This window comes from Quercus lobata, chromosome 3 (genome assembly GCF_001633185.2).
Source record: "Quercus lobata isolate SW786 chromosome 3, ValleyOak3.0 Primary Assembly, whole genome shotgun sequence".
In the NCBI taxonomy this organism is placed as follows: Eukaryota; Viridiplantae; Streptophyta; class Magnoliopsida; order Fagales; family Fagaceae; genus Quercus; species Quercus lobata.
Window position 1 is genome coordinate 2741252 of NC_044906.1, and position 6711 is coordinate 2747962.

Sequence of the window (6711 nt, forward strand, 5' to 3'; positions counted from 1 at the left end):
AAGCTTAATAAATATACTCATATCTTATTAAGACTTTATTTTATTGGGAGTTTGAACTACTTGTCCAAACCAAATAGGATTTAATGATATAATTGTGTTGAATTTCAAGCTCAAAAGCTTGATATTGAGCTCAAACTTGGCTTGACTAATGAATCAAGCCAGCCCAAACTGAGTTCAAGTTTATAAACTCTTTGACGAGTTTGAACTCAAACATTATTTGTAAGCTTGGTTCAAGATTGAAGTAAGCTCAAACATTCACTACTCGACAAGTTAGGCTTGTTTAGACCCAATATGATTCCCATCATGTAACCAAGAATATATATATATATATATATATATATATATATATATTTGAACATACAATTCAATGATATGAAAAGAAAATTTTCTTTAATCTACATTATATATTTTTTTATTAACTCTTGCATTGTTAGGACACATTTTGTTATATGTGAAATTCTATTACTAAAGTTTAATGAAGTTAAAAATATCACTCCATAAAATTTTATGACCAATATTTTTATAAACTTAAAAAGACGTTTCACTCTTTTATTTTAAATTAAATTAATTTCCACCATAATTTTTTTTTAATAACTATATTTGGGTTTTATATATTGTGATTGTATTATGCTACTCAATATATGAATGTTACCCGTATTTTTTTGGTTTTTTTCCTTATTAATAATCAAGATAGTTTACTTTAGATAATATTTTATTATCAAAGTTTCAAAATTTTAAAAACTACTCAAATGTAAATTCTATTATCAAATCTTTCAAGAAATTTAAAACAAGTTTTATTATTTTAAATTTATTAACCATTTGCTATAATAAGATAAAATTTTTATTTTTTATTTTTAATTTACTTGATATTAATAAAATAATTTCTTGAATTTGCATATAATTTTGAGTTTGTTTGTGTAACACATGGGTATACTACTTGTGGGGGATTTTTTCCCGCGCACGCTCTTTGTCCACTTTGGGGAGCCAAGTCCGCATGGTTTTGTCCTCGTCCCCGAGTATGGGAAGACTTTGAGTGCAGTCCCACATCGGTTAGAGAAGCGCCCCACACATGCCTTATAAGCCCTTGGAGCAGGGCATGGTGTACCACTCACACATGCGTGGGGTGCTTTTCTAACCGATGTAAGACTACACTCAAAGTCTTTCCATACTCGGGGACGAGGACAAAACCGTGCAGGCTTGGCTCCCCAAAGCGGACAAAGAGCGTGCGTGGGAAAATAATTTGATATTATATAGACAATCTAATTTGATATTATAATTTTTTTACATCAATAGTTGAAAACTTAAATAATATTCAGACTTTTATGTAGTGATCGTGAAGAATTATTGAAAGTTTAAATAATATTAGAAATTTTTATAATGAAAATCATTCCACTTTCTATGGAATTGATTAAAATTGTAATAGTATTATTACTTGTGAAACATTGATTTTGACAAAATTGACTGGGTCAAAACAACACGTTTGGGTTGCACAAGCAATGTTGAATTTTACTAGGTTTTACCGGTTTAGGTACCGGTTCATTGAGTTACTAGTCCAACTAGGCTAAGTCAGGTTTAAATGTTTAATAACTATGATAAAGTGTACCATTTTAAGGTTTTTTTTTTTTAATATATAAATTTCCCTATTGTAAATTAATTAAATGATGACTTCATTGTAGATTCCTTAATCTGGGTGAAATCATTATCGACTACTAAAACTTCATCTTGAGATTCATGACTAGCATGACTACGGGTTCCTTCTCTTAATCCATTCAAGTGAAGTAAAGTGGTCCCCAAGAGTTGTAGTTCTCACAATTACAAAGAAATAAAACATGAAGATTCTTCACAATTCTAAAAATTTTAATGAAGCTAATTATCATTTAGCTTTTGTAAGCCAATGTTCTAAAAGACCAAAGGGAAGAAAATCTCATGCGCAAGGGGGGAAATTGTCAGTTTCAAAGCCTCTTTGGCGGAGAGTTTCAAAGCTATTTTAGGTTAAAAGGATCAGGTTCTCTCACACCTTTGAATCCAATAAAAGAACAGGTGGCGTAGCCAGAAATTTTGAGTTGGGGGGACCAACTATTATGTCAAGATAAACTCAAATCACAAATAGACACTACCCTAAAAAATCCACATAATATATGCGTGTATGAAAATATAAATTTTAATTTGCTTATACTAAAGTAAGTTATATTCATATATTCAAATTATCAACTTTAATATGTATATATATACACCTAGACACAAAATCTTTTTTATAAAAGAAACTTATAATCTTCTTAAACTCTAATAAGTATACAAACATTGTATAATTGGGTATACAACATACAAATATAAAGAACCAAAAAAAAAAAAAAAAAAAAACGATTAAAAGTCATGCTTGACAATAATACTTCACGTATTAAACTCCATTAATTATTATTTTTATAACAAAATTATACATAATTTCCTTTTTAATATATAAACTGTTCGCAAAACTTCATCCATGTTTGACAAATCAAAATTATATTCTTATAACTGAAGTCTTATATGAGCTTTTTTTTTTTTTTTTTTTTTTTTTTTTTTTTTTCTTTTCTTGATAAAATCTCGATAATAGAAAATTTCAACTAAATTGTATATATTATCAATGTTGAATGATTTGAATGCATTAATAAGATTTGAAATTGAGCTAAAAATTAGGGGTCTCACTATTTACTCACAAAACTTACTATCTAATTATTTCATTCTATTGCAATTGTATATTAATTAACGCTAAACTCTCTTTTTTTGGAAAGGATTACTAGATTAATTAATCAATGCTTTCTTTTGGGGGGCCAACTTCTACTTCTTTTTTTTTTTTTTTTCATATAAACTTTAAATATTTATAAAAAAAAAAACCTATATTGTAAAAAAAATTAAAAATTTTGGAGGGGCCAAGGGCCACCCCCCCCCCCCCCCCCCCCCCCCCCCACAAAAGGATGCATGTGGCTCCGCCATTTAGAACTCATGATAAAAGTTGAGGCAGGATGCATGTGGCTCCGCCACTTAGAACTCATGATAAAAGTTGAGTCCCCAACCATGAAGAAACACACAAAAATTAGTCATGTCTAATAATAGAACTTCACTCGACATAAGTTTTCTTAATAATTTCTAGTGGGTACTTACGTTGATTGGTGACCTATATGACATGAGCACAAGCACAAGATCGTACTTTTATCCTATTACACATGATAAGAAAAAGGAACAGAAAACAAAGAAAAAGAAAAAGAATATTCCCATTCTTTATAGATTAGTCAAAGTAGGCTTGTCTACAATTTTTGTTTCTCTTTTGATGCTTTCATCTTTTCGGTGACAAGAAAGCGTGGTAAAAATCTCAAACACTATGAAAGCAACTTGAAACTGCAATTTGCAAGGGTCTTGTACTTTGAAAGCAACCATATTTTAAGAGACAGAGACTACAATAATAGAGATCCTTTCCTCGTGGGTTTTCATTGGCTATGTCCACAACATTAATTTCTCTTAACCTAACACGGAGTGGCGGCATGCAAGTCAGTGGTCATGTGACCAGCCTAGTTGCAAGAAAATGTATATATACACTTGTCAAAAAAATATTATATGCTAAATTAATTTATTGTGATCACCCTAGTAAAAATTTTGAACACCTTAACTTGATAATTACAAAAATTTGGGTTCAACAAAAATAAGAGTAGTGCTACTACATTTACATATTTTCACAATAATTTTACAACAAATCGAACGTAGCAAATTGTTACTAATTCTAATTTGAGCCAAATACTAATATTATTTTTTTACCCAGAAATAACAACTTTTTGCATAAGATTTATTGTAAAAATATTGTGGACTTAGTATTACTCTAAAATTAATTTTGTCTCCAAAAATAATTCTTAATCCCTGTTTGTTTTTTTTTTTTTTTTAAAGTTTAAATAAAAACGATAACTATTAGCTCAAATAACAACAAACATAAACCAAACAAAAACAAGACAAGATCAAACAATGATAAGTGAAAAAATTATTCAACAAAAAGCCTATTATAAAACAAAAAGATAAAATTTGTAATTTGTTCAACCTATTCAATAAAAATAATTTCTAATTTCATTTTTCTTTAAAAAATGGTACCAAGAAAAATATTGTGGTAATTTAAATTTCTCAGTGACTACTCTAAAAAAAAATTGCTAGAGCTGCCACTGCTAACACGGTTACCAAATTAATTTATTTTGGATAGGATAGAATTCTAACCTATGACGTCTACTTCATGATAATTATTTTTATCATCAAACTAAGACACTAGCACTATTTTTTGTGCAGACGAAATTTGAATTACAAATCTTTTATTCAAGAGCAAAAGACTTTATCAGTTAAAAACATTGAAAACATTTTTTCATCTTTTTGATGACAAGAAAGCATAATAAACATTTGCTCTTCAAATTTAGCCTCAAGCTAAAATCTCAAGCACTGTGGAAGCAACTTGAAATTGGAAGTTGCAAGGGTCTTGCACTATGAAAGCAATCATATATTTTGGAGAGACACAGGCTAATAATAGAGAATAGAGATCCTTCCGTCCTGGGATATTACCTATAGAGAATAAAACCTTCCTGGTTTGTTGCTTGGCTATGATCACCTAACACAATCACCAACCAAAACATGATTCACGTGACAATCCTACCACAACTCTTCTCAACCTACAACTTCTACCGCGTCTTATACATATTTTTGCAGTAATAATTTATTTGGAGAGAAATACTATCTTGGTATTGTCAATCATATACTATCATGTGTTTTGGTATTGTCAATCATGCCAAATTATGTATCTTTTATTGAATTTTGATGTGTCCTAAAATTGTAATTGAAGACCAAGTTGAAGACTCAAAGTTTGCTCAAGAAAAGTTCAAGAAAAACACATTTTTAGCATGTACCTCAATAGAAGTCTCGATACCTCTCGATAGAAGCTGAAACTTACTGTCTCCTCGATAGCAGCTTAATAGATCGAGATTTTGTTCTCGATAAAATTCTCAATAGCAACTCGATAGATCGAGCTTCGTGGATCAGCCAAAATCAATAATGCGAAAAAACTCATAACTTATTCATTTGAAGCCCGAAATGAGATTCGTTTGAACCAGTATTTAAAGGATATCATAAGCCTTCTATTAGGAGGTTTTTTGGAGAGAGAAACACACCATTTATGCGGCTAGACTTTTGTAACCAAGTTTTCTCTATTTCACCCAACCCTAAAAAGTTTCATAAGGTTTTCTTTTTGAAACCCTAGCCTCCTCCTACAAAAGAAAGAGTTCTTGCTGTATTTCTTATACACCAAGAGTTCTTGCTACATTTCTTGTATGCCTTTGGTTCTGTAACCAAGCAAATTCTCTAGTACCAACATTGAAGATCTTATTGGTGTTTCTATGTGAAGCTGTTACATATCAACTACAACAATCAAAGGGTTGCTGTGGAGTTAGTCATGTGTTGAGATTCGTGCAAAAGAGTTAGTCACGTATTAGGATCCATGCAAAGGGTTAGTCACAAATTAGAGGTTTGTGCATCAAAAGAAAGAAGGCTACTACAAGATCAAGTCCAATTGGGTATTAAAGCAAAGGAAGAAGGAAGCTTCTACCTCCACATTTAATGCACTATACCAACTTAACATGCTGCATTAATGGCAAAACGACCCCTGAATAGTGCCCCTACAACCTGTAACCTGCTCTACCACCACCAGCAAATTAGTGATGGGATAAGTATCTAAGGAGGGATCAATGGTCATCCAAGTGGAAGGCTAGGATGCAATCTAAGCAACTATATATAGGAAGGAAGATCCTCCTAGAGGGGGATTGGAAAAAGTTCAGAGAGAGAGAATTAGGGAAATAGAGAGAGAAATTGACCACTGTAAAACCGAGAAGTGTAAATTATACTTGTAACCGCTAAATTGTTGATTAGTGAATTCTTGGGAGTAGTGACCTTAAAATCACCTGGTGGAGATTTTTGCCTTACGAGGTTTTCTCCATTTGTCAACAAATCACTGTGTTCAATTTATTTTCCGTTGCACTTAAGTATTTTTGGTGATTTGTTGGTGCCTTTATGATTTGCATGCAATTGAACTTAATTAATCAATTTGAGTAATTGAATTAATTAACTGGGGTCAATCTATCTTAACTCAACATCCATAATACTTTTACGATACTTTCGAAGCAAATTTTAAATGGTAGATTGTTACTTGTTATTAATGAGCAAACAAGTAATTTTAGTAGTAGATTCAAATTAGAACCAATAACAACTTACCACTTAAAATATGTTGATAATATTGTGAAAATGTTATGAATATAACATTCTCTATGTTGGATGATATAAGATTTCTAAGATTTAGGATTACGGGGTGTGACCGGTAATATTTGACCCAACCTTTCAACTTGCCCATCCTATTCCTACGAACGAGGTTTGGTTTTTGCACACCATATAAATAACTCGGTAAAGTTTTTTATTTTGACTTCGATTGATTTAACAATAGGTGGCCTGACCCAATGAAAGTTACAACACTCATGAAACAGATGCAATCGAATCAAGTGGAAAAAAAGTTTTGAAAATGAAATATGTAGTGATAATGACTCACTGTAAAATTAATGATACCCAATAGGTGAACAGAAAAAGTTAACGTGTAGAAGACCATAGGGTTTAGATCAACTGCAAACTCACCCTGTGCTATAAATTTTGTATTATTTGACCTCT